Source organism: Dipodomys merriami, unplaced genomic scaffold (genome assembly GCF_024711535.1).
Source record: "Dipodomys merriami isolate MVZ:Mamm:240054 unplaced genomic scaffold, mDipMer1.0.p SCAF_415, whole genome shotgun sequence".
Taxonomy (NCBI): Eukaryota; Metazoa; Chordata; class Mammalia; order Rodentia; family Heteromyidae; genus Dipodomys; species Dipodomys merriami.
In genome coordinates, this window is record NW_027205771.1 from 818,986 (window position 1) to 839,510 (window position 20,525).

Below are 20,525 nucleotides of genomic sequence, written 5' to 3' on the forward strand. Positions count from 1 at the left end.
TGAGGATTGAGGTTCAAAGCTCAGGCAGGAAAGTCCATGAGTTTCTTATCTCCAAAGGGCTACCAAAAAGCCAGAAGCAGAGCTGTGTGTAGATCAAGTGGTGGAGCATTAGCCTTGAGCACAAAAACTCAGGGACAGCACCCAGGCCCTCAGCTAAAGCTCCATGAGTGGCAAAAAAAGAAGTATCCACTTTGAGTCAGGTATTAGTCGCTAGAATGGAGGTTCAAAGTTAGAACATTTCTAACTGAAGTCTCAGTTACTTGAGTTTCTTTTCAGCCTTTGTATCAAACCAAAACATTATGAGATAAATAAAAAATAAGTATAGCTATTATAAAACAAATGCTGGGGAGGGGAGGATTGGTAGTTCATTTCTATAATCCCAGCACTAAAAAGGCTGAGGCAGAAGAATCATGAGTTTGCAGCCAGTTTTGCTCTACATAGGAAAATCTTGCCTACTTAAAAAAAAAAAATGTATATGAGAATACAGCCAGGGCTGGGAAGGTGGCTCAGTGGTAGAGCGCTTGCCTTGCATGCATGAGGCCCTGGGTTCCATTCCTCCACACCACATAAGCAAAAAGAAAAAAGCCGGAAGTGGTGCTGTGGCTCAAGTGGTAGAGCGCTAGCCTTGAGCTGAAGAGCTGAGGGACATCATCCAGGCCCAGAGTTCAGGCCCCACGACTGGACCCCCCCCCCAAAAAAAAAGGAATACAGCCATCTCTTCAAATGGATTAATGCCCACACATATTCCATCACTTTCTAAGGTCTTTAACCATTCTCTTGTAATTGCTTCTCTTCTTAACTTTGAGCATCAGCAGGTCTTCTCTACCTTAAGAAAACCATACAGACCAAATCATCCTATTTAGATCCTTATATTCAATGTTAAATATTGAAAACAAGTGATTTACTGCCTCCATTTTCTAACTACACATTAGCTTATAAACCTCTTACACTTGGTAGTTTCTGCATCTATCTATCAATGGCAATTTCCTAGACAGGGACTACCCAGAATATCCACATTACAAGAGCACATGGATGCTCTCATAATTCCGGTCTTTGACCACTAAGAAAACACTTGCCATCAGTAATGGACATGACAATAAAGGATAAATACAAATGCTATTTTTCATATGAAATCCAGCAGTCTATGTATGACCATTCATCATATACCAATTAGGTTCTCAGTCTTTTTAGAATAAAAATTATGGTCAGGTGTGATGGCGGCATCTTGTAATTCCAGAACTCACACATGTAATCTCAGAAATTAGGTGTTTAGGTGGAATCACTTGAGATGAGCCTTTTGAAAACAACCTGGGCAATACAGTGACTCCTCATCTCAAAAGAAAAAGAAAAAGGAATGAAGGAGAGAGAAAGAAGAGAAGAGAAAGAGAAGAGAGAAGAGAGGAGAAGAGAAAGAAGAAAAAAGAGAAGAGGGAAGAGGGAAGAGTTGGAAGAGGACAGAGGGAAGAGAAGGGAGACTGATTTACTCAGCTACCACTCTACTTGGATTATAAGAAAAGCAATTTAAATGTTTCTAAATGGTTTCTGGAAATTCTTAGGCCCTATGATACTACACTCACTTGGATTTTCTTTACTGCAACTTGTCCTCTATGTCCGATTGGTATAAAATAGTTTACTGCATATAAGATTATAGGTGTGACTTCATATGTACCAAATTCAGTTACTTAACACTTCAAATTCAATCAAATCTTAATATATCTTCAATATATCCTCTAAAATGTAAATTCATGAACAATTCAATTCCACTTTTTTTTTTCTGTTGGTTTTGGTGCTTGAACTCTGGGCCTGGGCACTGTCCCTCATTTCAGCTCAAGGCAAGCGCTCTACCACTTGAGTCACAGCATCACTTCCAGTTTTCTGGTGGTTAATTGGAGATGAATCTCACAGATTTTCTTGCCCAGGCTGGCTTTGAACAGTGATCCTCAGATCTCAGCCTCCTGAGTAGGTAGGATTATAGGCATGAGCCCCCAGCGGCGGGCTTAATTCCACTTTTTAAAATGATGTGAATGCTGTAAAATGTTTTTCTACTATTGGTATAAATAAATATATAAAACTCAGTTCTATGACTTTAAGGAAATCGTCTTAGTGCCATTCTGGAAGTTTCTGACTTAAGATACAGTATTTGATTATAAGAGATAGTAACACTATCAGTAGCGCTAGGAATTCTGGTCATGTATGCACATTTTCGTTAGCTTGAGGAATAACTTACATCTTTGTAATATTGTTCCCCTTTTTAATTAGGACCTTATTTCAAAGCATACTACATATTTTACCTAATAGTTGTCAAATTCACCTTAGCAAAATACTTTTCTCTCTCTTTCAGGAATGTTCTTTGATTATGCCACAGATAAGCATTTTTTCATTCTTCACAAACATCAAATACCCTAGAATTATGGTAGATACAGTTCGATCTAGTTTAAAACTTAAAGATCAAGAAAAAAGTTATCTCTTACCATCTCACTATTATGTGTTCTGTTAGAATACAACAGGTATAACATAGTTACTTTTTTTTGTCACTGTTTGGAGACCAAGTGTTGCTCAGCCTAGAACACAACTTGCTATGTAGCATAGACTGGCCTCAGACTCACAATCCTCCTTTCCTGCGGCCTCATGAGTACTAGGATTACAATGGATCACTGCATAGAGCTCGGTCCTCATTTTTGAACTTAAAAATTTCTATTTGTTATCTCATATCTTTGCCTTACAGCTCAGATTATCTACCAAATATCACCAAATATCTACCTTTGGAGGCAAGAAGAAAAGAACACAAAACATCAAATATAGTAGTGTGCTAAACCATATAATTAAATAGGGGATAACTATCCATTCATATACCACTAAATGAAAGCATGAATAAAACAATAAGTTTAGGAAACTATAGGGCATTATTACTATAGTATGTATGAGCAGCTTTTATTTTATATTATTTGGTGCTGGTCCTGCAGCTTGAAGTCATGGCCTTGGAGCTGCCCGAAGCTTTTTTCCCTCAAGGTTAGGGCTCTACCATTGGCCATAGCTGCAGTTCCAGCTTCTGGGTAGTTATAACTAGTATATGTCTGGGACAAGTAGAAAAGGTCAAAAGCTATGTACATATGGCCAGATAAGATGAAATTAAGTGAAATGAACTCCAAGATAGGGACATAAGTGTTTTTTTTTTCTTTCTTGCTATTGTGTCTAATGTATTTATAAGGTACCATGTGATTTTTTTTGTTGCTTTGTATGTTCTTCCCCCACGATGTAACCCGTTTTCACTGTATTTGATGTGGGTATAATTTGGGGAGGGAAAGGGAAAAAACAAAATGTTTAAATAGGGATACAGGTTAACCCACTGTTAACAATGATATGTACAAAAGACTATGTTGAAAAACAAACTTTACAAGTTGTGGGGGGGAGGTAGTATAGTTGTGGAAGTGGGAAAGAAGGGATGGTAGGGGAAAAACAAAGGAGGAGGCAACAATGCTTGATAAGAAATGTACTCATTACCTTGCTCATATAACTGCAACCCCTCTGTACAGTAGTTCCACAATAAAAAAAAAACAACAACACTTTTTTTTTTAAAGAATCTCATGGCCATTGGAAGCTGGTGGTGGCTCATGCCTATAATCATAACTGCTCAGGAGGCTGAGATCTGAGGATTGCTATTCATTGCCAGCAGGGGCAGGAAAGTCTGTAAGACTCTGATCTCCAATTAACCACAGTAAACTGGGAGTGGCACAAAGTGGTAGATCGCTACCCTTGAGCAAAAAAGCTCAAGGATAGTGCCCAGGCTCTGAGTTCAAGCTCTATGACCAACAAATAAAAAAAATTTTTTTTTAAGAATCTCATGGACTTTGATGTCCAGGCTGGCTCCAAACCACCATTTAATAAAGTTCAAAAACAAACAAAATAATCTATGGTTTTAGAAGTAAGTCAGGATAATGGTCCCCTCTAGGAAGGAAGGAAAGGAGTGATAATTAGAAAAGCATATGGAGTTCTGAGCTGCTGATAATGATAACGTTCTATTTTTTTTAACCTGGGTGGTAGTTTCAGAGATGTATTTACTTTGTAATAAACCAGACTGTGCATATCTGTTGTAGCCTAACAAAAAGTGTTGTTTTCCTACTTTTTTTTTTTTTTTTTTTTTTTTGTGGTTTTGGGGATTTAACTCAAAGCCTCAGGTTCTGGTTAAGCTTGCTTGCTCAACTGGTGCTCTCCCTATCACCTGAGCCTGGCCTCTAATTCTTACCTTTTTTTCTGCTTTCTTTCTTTCCCTTCCTCCCTCCTTCCCTCCTTCCCCCCACTTCTCTTTCTTTTTCTAGTTAATTGGAGATAAGAGTCTCATGGATTTTTCTGCTTGAGTGGGCTTTAAATCCTAGTTTTCAAATCTAAGCCTCTTTTGAGTATGATTCCCAGATCCCAGTATCCTGACAGCTAGGATTACAGGCATGAGCAACAGTGCCCCACTGCTTCTTTTTTCTTCTTTTTCTGGAAGTGCTGGGATGGAGCCCAGTGCCTTATACATGGCTACACAAGCACCAAACCACTGAGGTATACCCTCATCCCTAATTGCTTTTTAAAAGCAAATATATAAAAAACATTTTAAAGCTCCATACAGTGGCCCTTATCTCCTAGCTACTCTGAAGGTGCACAGTGGTTCAAGCCGGCCCTGGAAAAAGCCTATTGAGACCCTATCACAATTAAAAGTTGGGTACAATGGCACATATCAGTCATCCCAGTATTTAGGATATACAAACAGGACTGCAGTTCATGCCAGCCAAGGTAAAAAAAAAAAAAAGCTAGGCCCTATTTTAAAAAATGACAGCAAAGAAGAGTGGAGACGTGGCTTATAATTTAAGATAATGTAAAAATAAAATAAAATAATGTAAACCTACATGACCTGTGATACAGCATAAAATTCTAAGATAAACAATGCAAAGTATGAATTTTAACCATTACATAAATCATTCTTTTTCTTTCTCTGACAAAATATAAAGTTATATATCTGAAGAATAGTCCCTGAATTCTAATAGAATAAAATGTTATATACTGCATAGTGCTCCTGAAATGACCACTGGAGGAGAAAAATCTTTTCTTCAGATTTCAAATCATCTGGGAGGTCAAAACAAAAACAAAGCTGGGCACCCGTGGCTCACGCCTGTAATCCTAGCTTCTCAGGAGGCTCAGATCTGAGGCTCAGATCTGAGGATCACCGTTCAAAGCCAGCCCAGGCAGGAAAGTCCAAGAGACTCTTATCTACTATTAAACCACTAGAAAACCGGAAGTGGTGCTGTGGCTCAAGAGATAGAGTGCTTGCCTTGAGCTGAAGAGCGCAGGGACAGCGCCCAAGCCCAAAGTTCAAGCCCCACAACTGACCAAAAAAATAAAAAAAACAAAAACAAAGCTTACTTGAGTATCTTTACTTATAATGCCATATTGTAATAGAAGAAACATCACTGTCTGACAACCTATTAGTAATCAGTAATGACTTGAGCTGCAGTTTTAACTAATAAGCACCATTAAATGAGAAGTCTCACTTAAAATTACAAATTTACCATTAGCCTAACAACTGTTGTTCAAAGAATATCAAGACCATAACTTTTATATTCTACACCATCATCTAACTATTCTAAGCCCGCCAAATATTATGCATGTTAAGTGCTATTATCTGGAATGCTTAGGACTAGAAGCATTATAGATTTATGAACATTAGTATATACATGAGATATTCTGCAAGAGCCCAAATCGAAAGATAAAATGTATTTGCTTTATTACAGCTCTACACATAGACTGAAGTAATTCTATGCAATGTTTTCACTGTACCTCCAATTTCATTGTAACTATCACATGAGGTCAATATGGAATTTTCTATTTATAGCATTCTATCAGTCAAAAAAATTGCAGGTTTGGGGCTGGGAAGTTGGCTCTGTGGTAGAGCGCTTGCCTTGCATGCCTGAGGCCCTGGGTTTGATTCCTCAAGCACCACATAAGCAAAAAAGAAAAAACCCGGAAGTGGCGCTGTGACTCAAGTGGTAGAGCGCTAGCCTTGAGCTGAAGAGCTGAGGGACAGTGCTGAGGCCCAGAGTTCAGGTCCCACGACCGGACCCAAAAAAAAAAAAAGAAAAGAAAAGAAAAGAAATAAAGAGTGCTTGCCTTGCATGCCGGAGGCCCTGGGTTCGATTCCTTAGCACCACATAAGCAAAAAGAAAAAGCCAGATGTGGTGCTGTGGTTCAAGTGGTAGAGCGCTAGCCTTGAGCTGAAGAGCTGAGGGACAGCGCCCAGACCCCATGACCAGACCCCCCCGCAAAAAAAAATTGCAGGTTTTTAATTTCCTACTTTCAGATCGAGGATGCCCTATTTACAAAAGGCTTGTCAAATAAATACATTAGAGTATGTGAATCAAACTACCTAACTAACTGAATGTGAGATGACTACCCCTTTCATACATTGCTGAAAATGTGAATTGAAACAAATTTAGAAAATTATAATGCATCACTGCTAAAATTCGAATATGGGTATATCTATGACCAGCTTTTCTACCCCCTAAAAATACATACCTGTAGCTGAACTATTTGTTCAAAACTTCCTATACAAACTGGATAATGAGAATATTCACTCAAAAACTGAAACTGTTAGAACACCATATCATCCACTAATTTTTTAACATAAATACAAAGTTTACTTCTTACTCTAAAAAGATACTCTATGAAGATGATTTAGTAGTGTGATGTCACAGATATGGTTAACACTGTGCTGAGGTTCCTTCCATTCACATAAAGGCAGACTCAATCTTCTGAAGTACTTGTCTGGGAATAGAGTTCAAAAATTGACTTTCTGGGGGCTGGGAAAGTGGCTCAGTGGTAGAGCGCTTGCCTTGCATGCATGAGGCCCTGGGTTCGATTCCCCAGCACCACATAAGCAAAAGGAAAAAAACCCAGAAGTGGCACTGTGGCTCAAGTGGTAGAGCACTAACCTTGAGCCGAAGAGCTGAGGGACAGCACCCAGGCCCAGAGTTCAGGCCCCATGACCGGACCCCCCCCCCAAAAAAAAAAAACTGACTTTCTGCTGGGTGCCAGTGTGGCTCATGCCTGTAATCCTAGCTACTCATGAGGCTGAGATCTGATGATCATGGTTCAAAGCCAGCCTGGGCAACAAAAAGTCCAAGAGACTCTTACCTCCAATTAACCACCAGAAAACTGGAAGTGGTGCTATGGCTCAGGGACAGCACACAGGCCCAGAGTTCAAGCCCCATGACCACCAACAACAACAAAAAAAAAATGTTGACTTTTTGTCAAAGTTTTTCTATCCTTCATATCTTTAACTCACTAAATTACATACCATTATCCATCTACTCCCTTAAGCCAGGAACTATCAATGAAATAATTTTTGACACCTTTCCTCTAAAAACCACTCTATTATAAAGCTGTCCCAATTTTACCATCTCCTTACCATCTGTTTTCTCTGTCTCTCAAATATAGTATTTGGGGAGAAAAGGTAAATGGTACCTATGTAGCATATGTACAAAGTATATTATTACATAAATCTCCGCCCTTCATCCCTTATAGTTGCTGTCCTAGTACCAACTACCATCCTATCTTATCTTGGCAACTGCAGTATTACAGAATGGTTGCTTTCACTCTTGCCTTTCTCCAATCCATTTCATAAAGATATTTTTAAAATATGAACTTTTGGCTGGGTAGGTAGCTCAGTGGTAGAGTGCTTGCCTTGCATGCATGAGGTCCTGGGTTCGATTCCTCAGTCCCACATAAGCAGAAAAAGCCGGAAGTGGCACTGTGGCTCAAGTGGTAGAGCGCTAGCCTGGAGCTGAAGAGCTGAGGGACAGTGCCCAGGCCCAGAGTTCAGGCCCCACAACCGGCCAAAAATAAAATTTTTTTTTCTTTTCTTCATGGTCTTAAAACATGTTTTTCTCTTTTCCAGGAAAATGGTTTTCCTCTATTGGCTATATGATTTTTTTGGGGGGTGCTGTTCTTGAGACTCTAACACAGAGCCTGGCACTGTCCCTGAGTTTTTTTGCTCAAGGCTGGTTCTCAACCACTTGAGCCACAGCCCTACTTCGAGCTTTTTGGGTAGTTAACTGAAGATAAGAGTCTCATGACTTTCCTAGGCTGCTTGGAACCACAATATTCGGACCTCAGCTCCAAGTAGCTACAATGGAATGCATGAACCACCAGTGCCCAGCCTGTTTGATATTTTAATGCCTCAAACAGCACAACCTGAGACAGGACTTCTCTGATCACAGAATCTAAAAATGTCTCCACATTTGTCTCTCATAGCAATGTTCTTTTCTTCCATTAAATTCACTATAAATTGTCATTTCCTATTTGTCTAGTTGTTCATTATCTCCTCTATTACACTGTAGGGTTCCATGAAAGCAGGAATCATTTACACACTCAACATATTTACATAATATATAACAAAATAAATGAGGGGGGTGCTTAATAAATCTGTTTAATAAATGAATGAACACAAATGATCTGGAGTCCAAAGAATAAATTGCAGCTGAGGTAGCATCCCCCTTCTCTGGGCATCCCAGTGTCACTTGATCAGTTATCCAACTGTTTCTTTAAAAAAAAAAGCCAGGCGCCGGTGGCTCACGCCTGTAATCCTAGCTACTCAGGAGGCTGAGATCTGAGGATCACGGTTCAAAGCCAACCCCGGTAGAAAAGTCTGTGAGACTCTTATCTCCAATAAACCACTCGAAAACAAGAAGTGGCGCTGTGGCTCAGGCGGTACAGCGTTCGCCTTGAGCTGAAGAGCACCCAAGCCCAGAGTTCAAGCCCCGCGAATGACAAAAACAAAACAAACAAACAAAAAAAAAAACAGAGCAAAAATGTCCCTGAAATTTCTCATCACACAATTAAATAGAGTAAATGTCAGAAAAGTATATATGATATGCCAAATAAGACAAATAAAGATGCTTTATCAGATGAGAAATCCTAAAGGGTCATAACAGGAGGTGATTTTCTTCACAAGGCAGAATAAGACCTAAGTCTTCAGACTGGTGAAATTTCAGGAAGTAGGAAGGGAATAAAACACAATAAAGAAGTAAACAGAGGCACAAATTGCTAAAAGATAGTTCTATCTCCATTTATAAGTGAAAACTTATATATATATATATTTTGGGGGGGGGTCCGGTCGTGGGGCCTGAACTCTGGGCGTGGGCGCTGTTCCTCAGCTCTTCAGCTCAAGGCTAGCGCTCTACTAATTGAGCCACAGCACCACTTCCGGCTTTTTTCTTTTTGCTTATGTGGTGCTGAGGAATCGAACCCAAGGCCTCAGGCATCCAAGGCAAGCACTCTACCACTGAGCCAACTTCCCAGCCCCAAAAACTTATATTTTAAAAGCAGGTAAGTAAACCTTGCATCATATAAGAAATGTAGGGCGGGGAATGTGACTTATTGGTAGAGTGCTTGCCTAGCATGCATGAAGCCCTGGATTTGATTCTCAGTACCACATAAAAGTGGTGCTGTGGCTCAAGTGGACAAGTGCTAGCCTTGAGCACAGAGAGGCTCAGGGACAGAGCCCAGGCCTGAATTCAAGCCCAGAACTGGCAAAAATGGAGAGAGGTCAGGGAAAGAAGGAGGAAAGAAAGGAGAGAGAAGAGAAAAGGTAAAGGGAAAAGAAGGAAGGAAGGGGAGATAAGAATAGAGGGGAGGGCTAAGAAGGTGGCTCAGTGGTAGAGTGCTTGCCTTGCATACATGAGGACCTGGAGGTGGCTTGAGTGGTAGAGCCTTGAGCTCAAGAGCTGAGGGACAGTGCCCAGGCCCAGAGTTCAACCCCCAACAACAACAACAAAGAATAGAGGGGGATGGGAGACAGGGAGAGTGGGAGAGGGAAGAAGAGAGGGGGAGAGAGAAGAATAGAGGTAGATAGCTGGGGGGGGGAAGGAGAAGATGAGAGAGAGAGAGAGAGAGAGAGAGAGAGAGAGAGAGAGAGAGAGAGAGAGAGAGAGAGAGAGAGAGAGAGAAACCACAACTATTTAAAAGGCTAAAAATAAAATTGTTTTATCTTGTGTCTATAATTTTTTTTCTGACTCCCAATTTCTGGCTTTTAGTTTGCCAAACCCAGAAACATGCTTTCATTAGTTTTTACTCTGTCCAACTTTATCTATTCTCGTACTTATGCTCTTTACTCATTGCCCTGAAATTTCCCTGGTACACCTATTATTTCAGTCATGTTTTTGTTTTATAGAATCTGACCTCTCTAGGATTTTATTGTTCGAATCCTGTAGCTAGTTGTTTTTTTCCTCGTATATTTACATAAATGATAGAAACACATTTAACTCTGCAGAATATTTAAATTTTGACAAATTAAGTCTTTTTGGTCTTATTTGTGTGTGGTGGTACCAGGCCTTGAGCTCTCACTTGGCTTTTTCCTCATCGCTAGTGCTCCACCACTTGCATCATACCTCCAGTCAGCATTTTTGCTGAGTAATTAGAGATGGCATGTCTCTCAACTTTTCTATCTGGGCTGGCTTTGAACCAAGATCCTCAGATCTCAATCTTCTGAGTAAAGATTACAGACATGAGCCACAAGTTATAGGAGGTTTAGAAGTTATTCACAGCATTTGCAAATTGAAAATCTATGATTTAATGAATCTCAACCTTGTCCTAAGCTTCTGTCATTGAAAACATTCCTTTCTTTACTCATACCTATCTGTTCAGGGGATTTTGTTTATTGTGCCAGTACTGAGGCTTGAACTCAGGCTCTAGGCACCGTCCCTTAGCTTTCTCACTCAAGGCTAACACTCTACCCCTTGAGCCACACTTCCACTTTCAGCTTTTCGGTAGTTCACTAAAGATGTTTGGGCTGGCTTCAAACTGGAATTCTTAGATCTCAGCATGAGTAGCTAAGATTACAGGTGTGAGCAACCAGTGCCTAGCAAGGGTTTCCTTTTAAAAAAAAAATGCCTTTTGGAAAAGGTCAACTATACTCTTACTTGTTTCTTGCTTTAGCTTTGTGTTTGTGACATTATTGAGGCTTGAAAACAGAGCCTTATACACTTACCAGGCTTTTCCACTCCAGGCTGGTACTCTACCACTTGAGCCATGTCTCCAGTTCCACGTTTTTTTTTTGGTTAACTAGAGATGATTTATTTACCTGGTATGACTTTAAACCATCACCTTAGAGCTCAGCCTCCATAATAGCTAAGATATAGTTATGGGCCCCAGTGCCCTATGTGCTATTTGTTTTTAAACTGTTCCTTAACATCTGAAATCCAAATACAGTATCTGTATTTCAGAGAACAGACTTCATAAAATAGAATCCTAAAAGTGTCAAACTGGAATGTAGATGAAAATTTTAATGGGAGAAATCTATGGCAGACAGTGGAAAAGAAACTTGACTGTATAACTATATATCTAGTTAAGTGACAAAATCCTGATTTATTCTCTTCAACTTGTTTTCTTTCAAAATCAAGAGGTTTTTAGAGGATTTTACAAGTGATACTAGCACAAGGGTTTTTGTTATTGTTACTGCTGCTGTTATTTCCCTTGCCTTTTGGACATCATCTACTATTGTCAATTGACCACAAGTTACTGTGACTGAAAGGTATTTTGAACTACAATACCTATTTCCCTGAAGTTGTTTAAGGATGACAGTTGCCCTTAACCAAATCTAGGAGGCATCAATCCCTCAATCCCCAGTGCATTTCATGTCCATGTTACATGGTTTGTTGTTTATAGGAAACTAACACTGTAAGAACTGAGACCTGCAAATACTTTTGTAGTACACTAGCTATTTAATGCCAACTATCAAAGCTAAAAGTCTCTTAATTTGGGCTAGCAATGTGGCTTACCGGTAGAGTGTTTGACTAGCATGCATGAGGCCCTGAGTTCAATTCCTCAGTACCACATACACAGAAAAGGCTAGAAGTTGCACTGTGGCTCAAGTGGTAGAGTGATAGCCTTGAGCTACAGTGCCCTGTCCCTGAGTTCAAGCCCCAGGACTGGCCAAAAAAAAAAGTCACTGAAGAAACAAGTCTCCCCAAATATATAGAGAGGTTTGGCATATTCAAGCAACAGATAGATATTTTAACAAATATCCTATATATAAGGGTCTATGCTGTCTGCAATTAACAAAAAAGCTGCAAACTCAATGTTCTGCAACTCCAGGCCAACAGAAAACACTGTTTTGAGTCGAAATGAAAAATTAAAACTTCCTCCATTTGCAATGTGAGTTCCTGTCAAGTTCAACTTTCTGCATATATGTTGTAGACCTAGTTTTTTAAAAAACCACCTGTATTGTTATGCACAGTTAATTTATAGATTCTCTACCTAAACCCTCTTTAGGTAGAGAATAACAGTACTCAAAGTAAGCACTCTTTTTTCTGCTGGTACAGTTGGTTTAGTAGAATTGGACATTATGAAGTCCGAGAAAAGGAAACGGTGAACCTAAATTGTGCCAGTGACTTTTATTAATGAAAATGAACTTTACTTAAATAGGGGAAATTTCTGAAGATATGCCCCATAAACGAATAAAAGTTACAGCAAGGTCACATCCAACCCTTACAGTAAAGGAACTGTGCAGCGATGTTGATCACAACTCTAATTCTTGTCTACTTTGTTTTTAAAAGTTTTTTTTTTTTTAAAGGCAAAACAAAACCAAAAAAGGAACAAACAGAAACTAGTCTCCGAGCTGACAGGCCAACCCATAAGACACTGGCTTTCCGGGTCAGGCTAGGCTTTGGGATGGATCTGAGAGATCGTGGAACCACCCATCATGTCCCACACCCAGATAAGATGCCCCAAAGTGCGGCAGCACTGACCCCGACACACTGAGAGGATACTGGAGGGATCGAGGCCACTCTGCAGACAGAGAGCAAAGAAGCCTTCGAGGCTGCCCTCTGGGGCAAAGGATTCCAGGAAAGGCAGGGTGATAGGAAGGGAGAGACAAGGCCTGGGAAAGTGCCGGGGGCGTCTGGAGCTCCAGGACACCCAGCACTCGCGCGGGACGCCCTGTCATGAGTCACAGGGGCCAGACGGGAGGGGGCGGGGGGGGGGAGAAGCAGAGGCAGGATGGAGGGAAGCCCGACCCTTGCCTGGGAACCCAGCCCAGGGGGAGGCCCCAACCTCGCACGGGGCGGGGAAGAGGGGCCCGCCTGCCCCACGCCCTGCCCACCCAGTCCGCACCTCCACCCGACGCAACAGGCGCGGCGGCGGTCGTGTCCCGACCCCAGGGTCTCCGGGCTTGGGGGGCCAGGGCAGCAGCCCGCAGCCATGACAGGCGCGGGGCGGGCCGCAGGCGGGCTGGGCCGCACGTGCGGGCAGCGCCCGCTCCCCCGCCCCCCGTGCGCCCGCCCCGCCCCGGGCGCGGGTCCCTCACCTCGGGGGGCGCTGCCTGGCCGGCCCCGACCCCCGCCCGCCCCTCCCCGGCCGGGCGGCGGCGGCGGCGGCGGCACGTACTCACCCCCGCTCGCCAGCTCTAGGGCTGCGCCATGACTGAGGCGCCCCCGCCGCCCCCCGCCTAGACCGAGACTGACACGCACGACTGGCCGGGCGGGGGCGGCCCCCAGGCGACCACCCGGCTGACAGAACCCGCCTCCACCTCTCCCCACCAGTTGAACGGCGGCTGCACCGCGGGGTCCCCGGGTTTCCTCCCCACGCCTGAGACGGCGGGTGGCAGAGGCGAGCGGTGGCACTTACCGGCGGCACGGCCAGGCCCCCCTGTCAGCGAGGGGCCGGGAGGGAGAGGAGGAGTGGAAGGGGCACCGCCCCCCCGCGCCGCCACGCACCCACCTGATTGGCCCAGTCCACTCCCCCAGCACGACCCCACCAGCCCCTGCGAGCGGTACTCCGGCAGCACCGGCGCGTCATTTGCATTTTTGTGCCCGCGCCGCTGATTGGCCCTGGCGCGGAGGGACGGCTGTGACCGCCGCAGCTCCGGTCGCGACTTGGGCCCGCGTAGGGCGACCCAGGACGGAGGACGCTCTCGCCGCTCCCCTACCCTCAACGCCTGACCGGACCTAGGGCGGAGGGCGGCGGAAGGCGAGGTCGCCACCGTGGTCCAACATGGCCCCGCCTGGCCGACAACCCAATCGCCGACGCGGTTACTCCCGGAGCCCTCCGGCGGCCTCGAGGCCGGCGGGGAAGGCTTGGAACCGGGCGCCCTCTGGCCGGAGCGCGGAGCAGTGCAGTGGCCCGGGCTCCCCTGGCCGCCCCACCGCGACCGCCACGTCAGGCCGCGCCCTCGCGCCGCCCGCCCCGAGGCTTCGCCGCCACGTCAGGCACCGGCAGGCACGCCCGGCCGCGGGCTGGCCAGCGGCGGGGTCGGCGCCGGAGTCGCTCACACTCTATCTCCAGGCTCGCCGAGTCTACCCAGGTGCCGAGATGGTTTCCATCCGACCCACGTTCTCCGGTCGCGCTGCTCCCCCGGTGACACTCGCCTGTGCTGTAAGATCGGGAACACTGCCAGTGCCACCGCGATGATGCAGCGGATCGGGCCAGGTGCTGAGTGCTGAGCACCTGCTGGCGAAAGACTGGCCCGGCGAAGGGCAGCCCAGCCCCAAGTCCTGACCCAGAGCCAGAATGAACGCACACCTAGGATAGTGCAGAGCCCACGGTGCTCGCTATCAGGCTTTGGAGGGAGAGGAAGGAGACAGAGAGGCTGGGGGTGGGGAGCAGGGAACAGAGAAGGTTTAGGAGTAGGGAGACTTCTTCCCAACCCCTGTCCTATCCCAAGCTGTGGGGTGCCTAGGGTTTCCCCTCACTCCAGGGCCTTCGGTAAAATGAAGAAGCGAGGAAGGTGGCTCAGTGGAAGAGTGCATGCCTACCATGCATGAAGCCCTGGGTTCGATTCCTTAGTGCCACATAACAGAAAAGTCCAGAAGTGGAGCTGTGGCTCAAGTGGTAGAGTGTTAGCCTTGAGCCAAAGAAGCTCAGGGACAGTGCCCAGGCCAAAAAAAAAAAAAAAAAAGCTGAACAACTTTTCAAAAACCCTCCCAACTCAAATTCTGTGGAACTTTACTTTCAAGCTCCAACTATTAAGCCCTCAGGCCTTAATTAAATTTTTCTATCCATATTGAGATAAGGGCCAGGTGCTGGTGGCTCACGCCTGTAATTCTAGCTACCCAGGAGGCTGAGATCTGAGGATAGCAGTTCAAAGTCAACTTGGGCAAGGAACTTTTTTTTTTTGGGGGGGGGTCCAGTCGTGGGGCACGAACTCTGGGCCTGGGCGCTGTCCCTGAGCTCTTCAGCTCAAGGCTAGTGCTCTACCACTTGAGCCACAGCGCCACTTCAGCTTTTTTCTTTTTGCTTATGTGGTGCTGAGGAATTGAACCCAGGGCCTCATGCATGCAAGGCAAGTGCTCTACCACTGAGCCACCTTCCCAGCGCATCCGTGAGACTCTTACCTCCAATAAGCCACCAGAAAACCAGAAGTGATGCTATGGCTCAAGTGGTAGAGTACTCACCTTGAGCTGAATAGCCCAGGGACAGTGCCCAGGCCCAGAGTTCAAGCCCCACAACCGACGAGAGAGACAGAGAGAGAGAGCACACACTAGAGAGATAAAGGGCAGGGAGTGTAGCTTAGTGGTAGAATGCTTGCCTAGCATGCATGAAGCCCTCCTCAATACCACATAAACAGAAAAGGCCAGAAGTGGCACTTGGCTCAAGTGGAAGAATGCTAGCCTTGAACACAGAGAGGCTCAGGGACAGAGCCCAGGCCCTGAGTTCAAGCCCCAGGATGGGCAAAAAAAAAAAAAAAAAAGATAAGGGCCAGGTGCCAGTGGTTCATACCTATAATCCTAGCTACTCAAGAGGCTAAGCCATGAGGATCACAGTTCAAAACCAACCCCATGAGACTCTTATCTCCACATTGCCACCAAAAAGTCAGAAGAGTGCTAGCTAGCCTTGGGTAAAACAGCCAAAGTGACAGTGCCTAGGCTCTCTGAATTCAAGCCCTGGTACCAACACAGATAAAAGAACTGAGTGTTTGAATGTCACTTAACCTACCTGTAATTGTTGGAAACTTTATGATTTTCAAATATTACTTGTTTTGAGTTGGATGGAAATCTCAATTAAAACCTCTAGGAAGAAGTGTTATTATCCTTGCTTGTGTTGACCAGAATAGAATGAGTATAGTATACACAGTGCTAGTATACTCACAGAGAGCTGTACAGGTTTACTAGTCAGGCTCTCTTATCACTTAAGCCACACTCTAGCCCAATAACTATTTACTGCAGTATGGAAGTATTGAAGTATTGAAGTATTGAAGTATTGCTCTAGTTTGCAAATTAAGCCTGACTGAAATTTAAGGCCAATAACTTAAGATTAAGATGCCCCAGGAGAATGAAAGTATCTGGCTACTTTAAAAGAACTTCCTAGCCAGGCGCTGGTGGCTCACGCCTGTAATCCTAGCCACTCAGGAGCCTGAGCTCTGAGGATAGTGGTTCAAAGCCAGCTGGGGCAGCAAAGGTCCATTAGACTCTTATCTCCAATAAACCACTCAGAAAACCAGAAGTGGTGCTGTGGCTCAAGTGGTAGAGTGCTAGCCGTGAGCTGAAGAGTTGAGTGACAGTACCTAGGCCCAGAGTTCAAGCCCCACACTAACATAAAAATAAATAAATAAAACCTTCCTTCTTCATCAGATAGATTACAAACAAATCCCAAAATTTCATCTCCAGCTAACCATCAAAAGGCCAGAATTGGGATGTGACTCAAGGGGTAAAGTGCCAGCCAACAGGATCAAAGGTCAGTGTTTATGTAGATGAGGTGCTATGTTGGCTACAGATATAATACAATATCTTTTTTGGCACAGGTTGAAGCACTAAAGAATATATTCATTCATAGACCAATGGTAGATGTTTATAAATGATAAAGAATTTTTAAAATATTTTAGGTATTTAATGTAGATTCTTTTTTTTTTTTTTTTTTGGTCGGTCGTGGGGCTTGAACTCTGGGCCTGGGCGCTGTCCCTCAGCTCTTCAGCTCAAGGCGAGTGCTCTACCACTTGAGCTACAGTGCCACTTCCGGTTTTCTGGTGGTTTATTGGAGATAGGAGTCTCACGGTCTCTCTTGCCCGGGCTGGCTTTGAACTGCGATCCTCAGATCTCAGCCTCCTGAGTAGCTAGGATTACAGGCGTGAGCCACCAGCACCCAGCTTTAATGTAGATTCTTAACCTGAAGATTTTATGCCCCATTTATGTCATAGAATTTAACATGATTTCTGTCTCTCTTCAGTAATCAACGGTGGCTGAACAGCTCACTTTTCCGCTCTAGGAAAACAAACTGAACTCTAAGTTAATTCATCAGTGATTTAAAAACAATGTTCACGGGGGTGGGAAGGTGGCTCAGTGGTAGAGCACTTGCCTTGCATGCCTGAGGCCCTGGATTCAATTCCTCAGTACCACATAAGCAAAATTAAAAAAAAAGCCGGAAGTGGCGCTGTGGCTCAAGTGGTAGAGCGCTAGCCTTGAGCTGAAGAGCTGAGGGACAGCGCCCAGGCCCAGAGTTCAGGCCCCACAACCGGACCCCCAAAAAAAACAATGTTCACTTTAGCCCTTAGGAGTTACGGATTTTCCTTAGCACAGTGAAGAATAAGGTCCTTTTCCAGATAGGGAAAGCTTTGAAGACTTTTCTCCCAAGCTCTTATTCTAGCAAACAGAAAGGAGAGCTAGATGTGCTTTACCTATAGCTCGAGGCATCTCAAAGACCATTTAGCCAGCATTGATTAGTAATGTGTTCAAATCTAGAAACTGCTATAAGCACGAGGCTCCAAAGGATGTGTCCAGCCTGGGGGCCATTCTTCAGATTCTTACTCCAAGGCCTATTTGATGAAAGACAGATCTCAGCAACTTTGTTTTATCTACTGGACTGATTGCTTATTGCTCTTTAGCTAGAAATCCCTTTCGAAGCGTGGTCCTCTTGGACAGTTCACATCTCACACATGAGCTTTTATAAACAGTTGCTTATCCTAATCTTAAAAGGTCTTCAGAAAAAATAAGATTTGCTGTTCCTCTTGATAACAGCATTCAATGTCTCTCTCCCATCTGCTTCTCTTTGGATAACGTAAGCACTGCTGGAAAAGTTGCTTCTGATTCAAGATTGAAAGCTTACATGCATGAAATTGGGGCTGCTGGGTACAAAACTAAGTGACTGAAGAGTACCAGATGATACAGAGGCACAATGCGGAGATGCTGGGTATTAATAACGGTAAACAGAGTGGACTTGTCCTCTGGCCTCATAGTAAACTATTTAATAATGTAAATAAAACCAACTCAATAATTTTTTTTATTAATTTTAGTAACAGCCTTCATTCATAGGTGTGGTAATTGGTGTGCTTAAAAAAACACCAGCTGGATGCTGGTGGTATATGACTATAATCCTAGCTACTTAGGAAGCTAAGTTCTGAAGATCATGGTTTGATGCCACCCAAGACAGATAAATCTGGGAGACTCATCTCCAATTAACCGGCAAAGGTAGAAAGGTGTGGCTCAAGTGGTAGAGTACCAGTCTTAAGCAAAAAAGCTACCTGATAGCACCTAGGCACTGAGTTTAAGACCCAGCATTGGTTTAAACACTCTCTCTCTCTCATACACACACACACACACACACACACACACACACACACACACACACACACACACACACACACACACACACACACACACACACACACACACACACACACACACGAACAGCATATAGTATAATCTAAACTAAGATATGGTGGAAACTGCAAATACGTTTTTTCTTAATCAATTGGTTTGCTTTTGTACGCATTTTATTTTCAGAAGAAATTCATCTGGATGGATTTGATTTGAGGGAGGGGGAAAGGAGTGCTGAGATTGAAGCCAAGGCCTTTCAGATGCTAGACAAGCACTCAACTGAGCTATGTTCCCCAACCTGTATTTATCTTATTATTAACAAGTATGTGTGAATTTTGAAAGTTCTTCCCAAGACATAGTTGGGCTGGGATTGTAGTCCAGTAGTAGAATACTTGCTTAGCATGTACAATGCCCCAGGATTGACTACCCTTGCCCCACCACAAGCACCACTACAAAACAAAACAAAAAACACCAAACTTCCATTTAAGGTTATCCTATCTGGTTCTAAACAAGAAGTTTTCAAAGCTAGGGTGAGAATGTGTCCCTCAAAATGTCATGTGATGAAAACTTAATTTTCAACTTCATATGTTGATGGTATCTGGAGGTAGGGCCTTTAAGAAGTTAGTTGGGATTAAAAGAGATCAGGAAGGTGAAGCCTCTCCCTACCTCCATGATAGTATTAGTAGCTTTATAAAATGAAGTATGATGTGAGTTAACATCTTTCTGTCTCACCATGTGATATGTTGTGCCATGTTATGATTCTGTAACAGGCAGGTCTTCAACCAATGTCCAAAAGATGCCAGAATCATGTTGTTAGTTTCCAGAACCATGGATGGGCTAAATCATCCTCTACTCTATAGATTATCCAGTGTCCACTGTTTAGTCATAGAACAGAAAATGGACTAAGGCACTGCACATTAGAATCACTAAAGAGTCTTGGAAACTTTTGTGCAGTTCCTGCTCACATCTAAGGGTGAAGGGACTGGGCATCTAAGGATGAAGGGCCTGGGCATCAGTATGCCATAAATCTCTTTATTTAATGACTGATGCAGGTGTGATAGAAAAGCTTTGCTGGGTCTGGGGGTGTAGTTTAATGTTTAGTTGGTAGTATAGCTGCCTAGCATGTTCAAGACCTTGGTTTGATACCTACCCCACCCCTCCACCGCTCTCCCCCACACACATCAGAGAAAAGAAATAGCAAAGCACTGCTGTAGGGCTTGGAGCTCACTGGTAGAGCACTTGCCTTGCATGTGTGAAGTTCTGGTTCTAAGTTCACACTAAAAGAGAACTAAAACCTACTTTTCTTCTCCAATAAGGAAGGCTAAATGATTATAGTAAAATGGAAAGAGGGAACAGGATCAAAAGGGAAACCTGAGCTGTAGTCCAGGTCCTCCCTTAGCCAATTAAATATTGATCAGCAATTTTTTCTCATACCAGCACTACAGCTTGAACTCAGGGCCTAGACACTTCCCTTTAGCTTATTTGCTCAAAACTGGTGATCTACCACTTGAGCCACAGCTCCACTTCTAGTTTCCTGTTGTTTAATTGGAGACAAGAGTCTCACAGATTTTCTTGCCCAGGGTGGCTGGCTTTGAACTGTGATCCTCAGATCAGGTGTGAGCCACCAGCACCTGACCCCTGACCAGCAAATTTTCTTGCCCATGAAATAAGAATCATAACAATTATACTACCTACTTTCCTTACACTGTTGTTTTTGATAAACAATGTTCATAAACATTCTCTGAGAACACTACATAGTACAAATGAAAATCACTGTTCTTGGGGCTGGGAAGGTGGCTCAGTGGCAGAGCGCTTGCCTTGCATGCATGAGGCCCTGGGTTCGATTCAGCACCACATAAGCAAAAAGAACAAAGCCAGAAGTGTCGCTGTGGTTCAAGTGGTAGAGCGCTAGCCTTGAGCTGAAGAGCTGAGGGACAGAGCCCAGGCCGAGTTCAGGCCCCACAA

The 20,525-nt window shown here is 43.9% G+C and overlaps 1 protein-coding gene across 6 annotated transcripts in view; it reads right to left on the reverse strand.

Moving 5' to 3' along the window:
- The window catches only part of LOC138807200 (chromodomain-helicase-DNA-binding protein 9), a 174,250-nt gene that overhangs the window by 138,052 nt on the left and 15,673 nt on the right, over window positions 1-20,525 (reverse strand). For 4 of the 6 annotated variants that reach the window (XM_069992778.1, XM_069992776.1, XM_069992777.1 and 1 more), the window contains exon 1: window positions 13,660-13,723. The exons of 1 other annotated variant lie outside the window; for it this stretch is intronic. The gene's annotated coding sequence lies outside the window, so the exon portion shown is untranslated. Of the gene's footprint in view, window positions 1-13,659; window positions 13,724-13,752; window positions 13,766-20,525 lie in introns of those variants that run through there. One more of the 6 variants, XM_069992775.1, reaches the window with a different exon arrangement.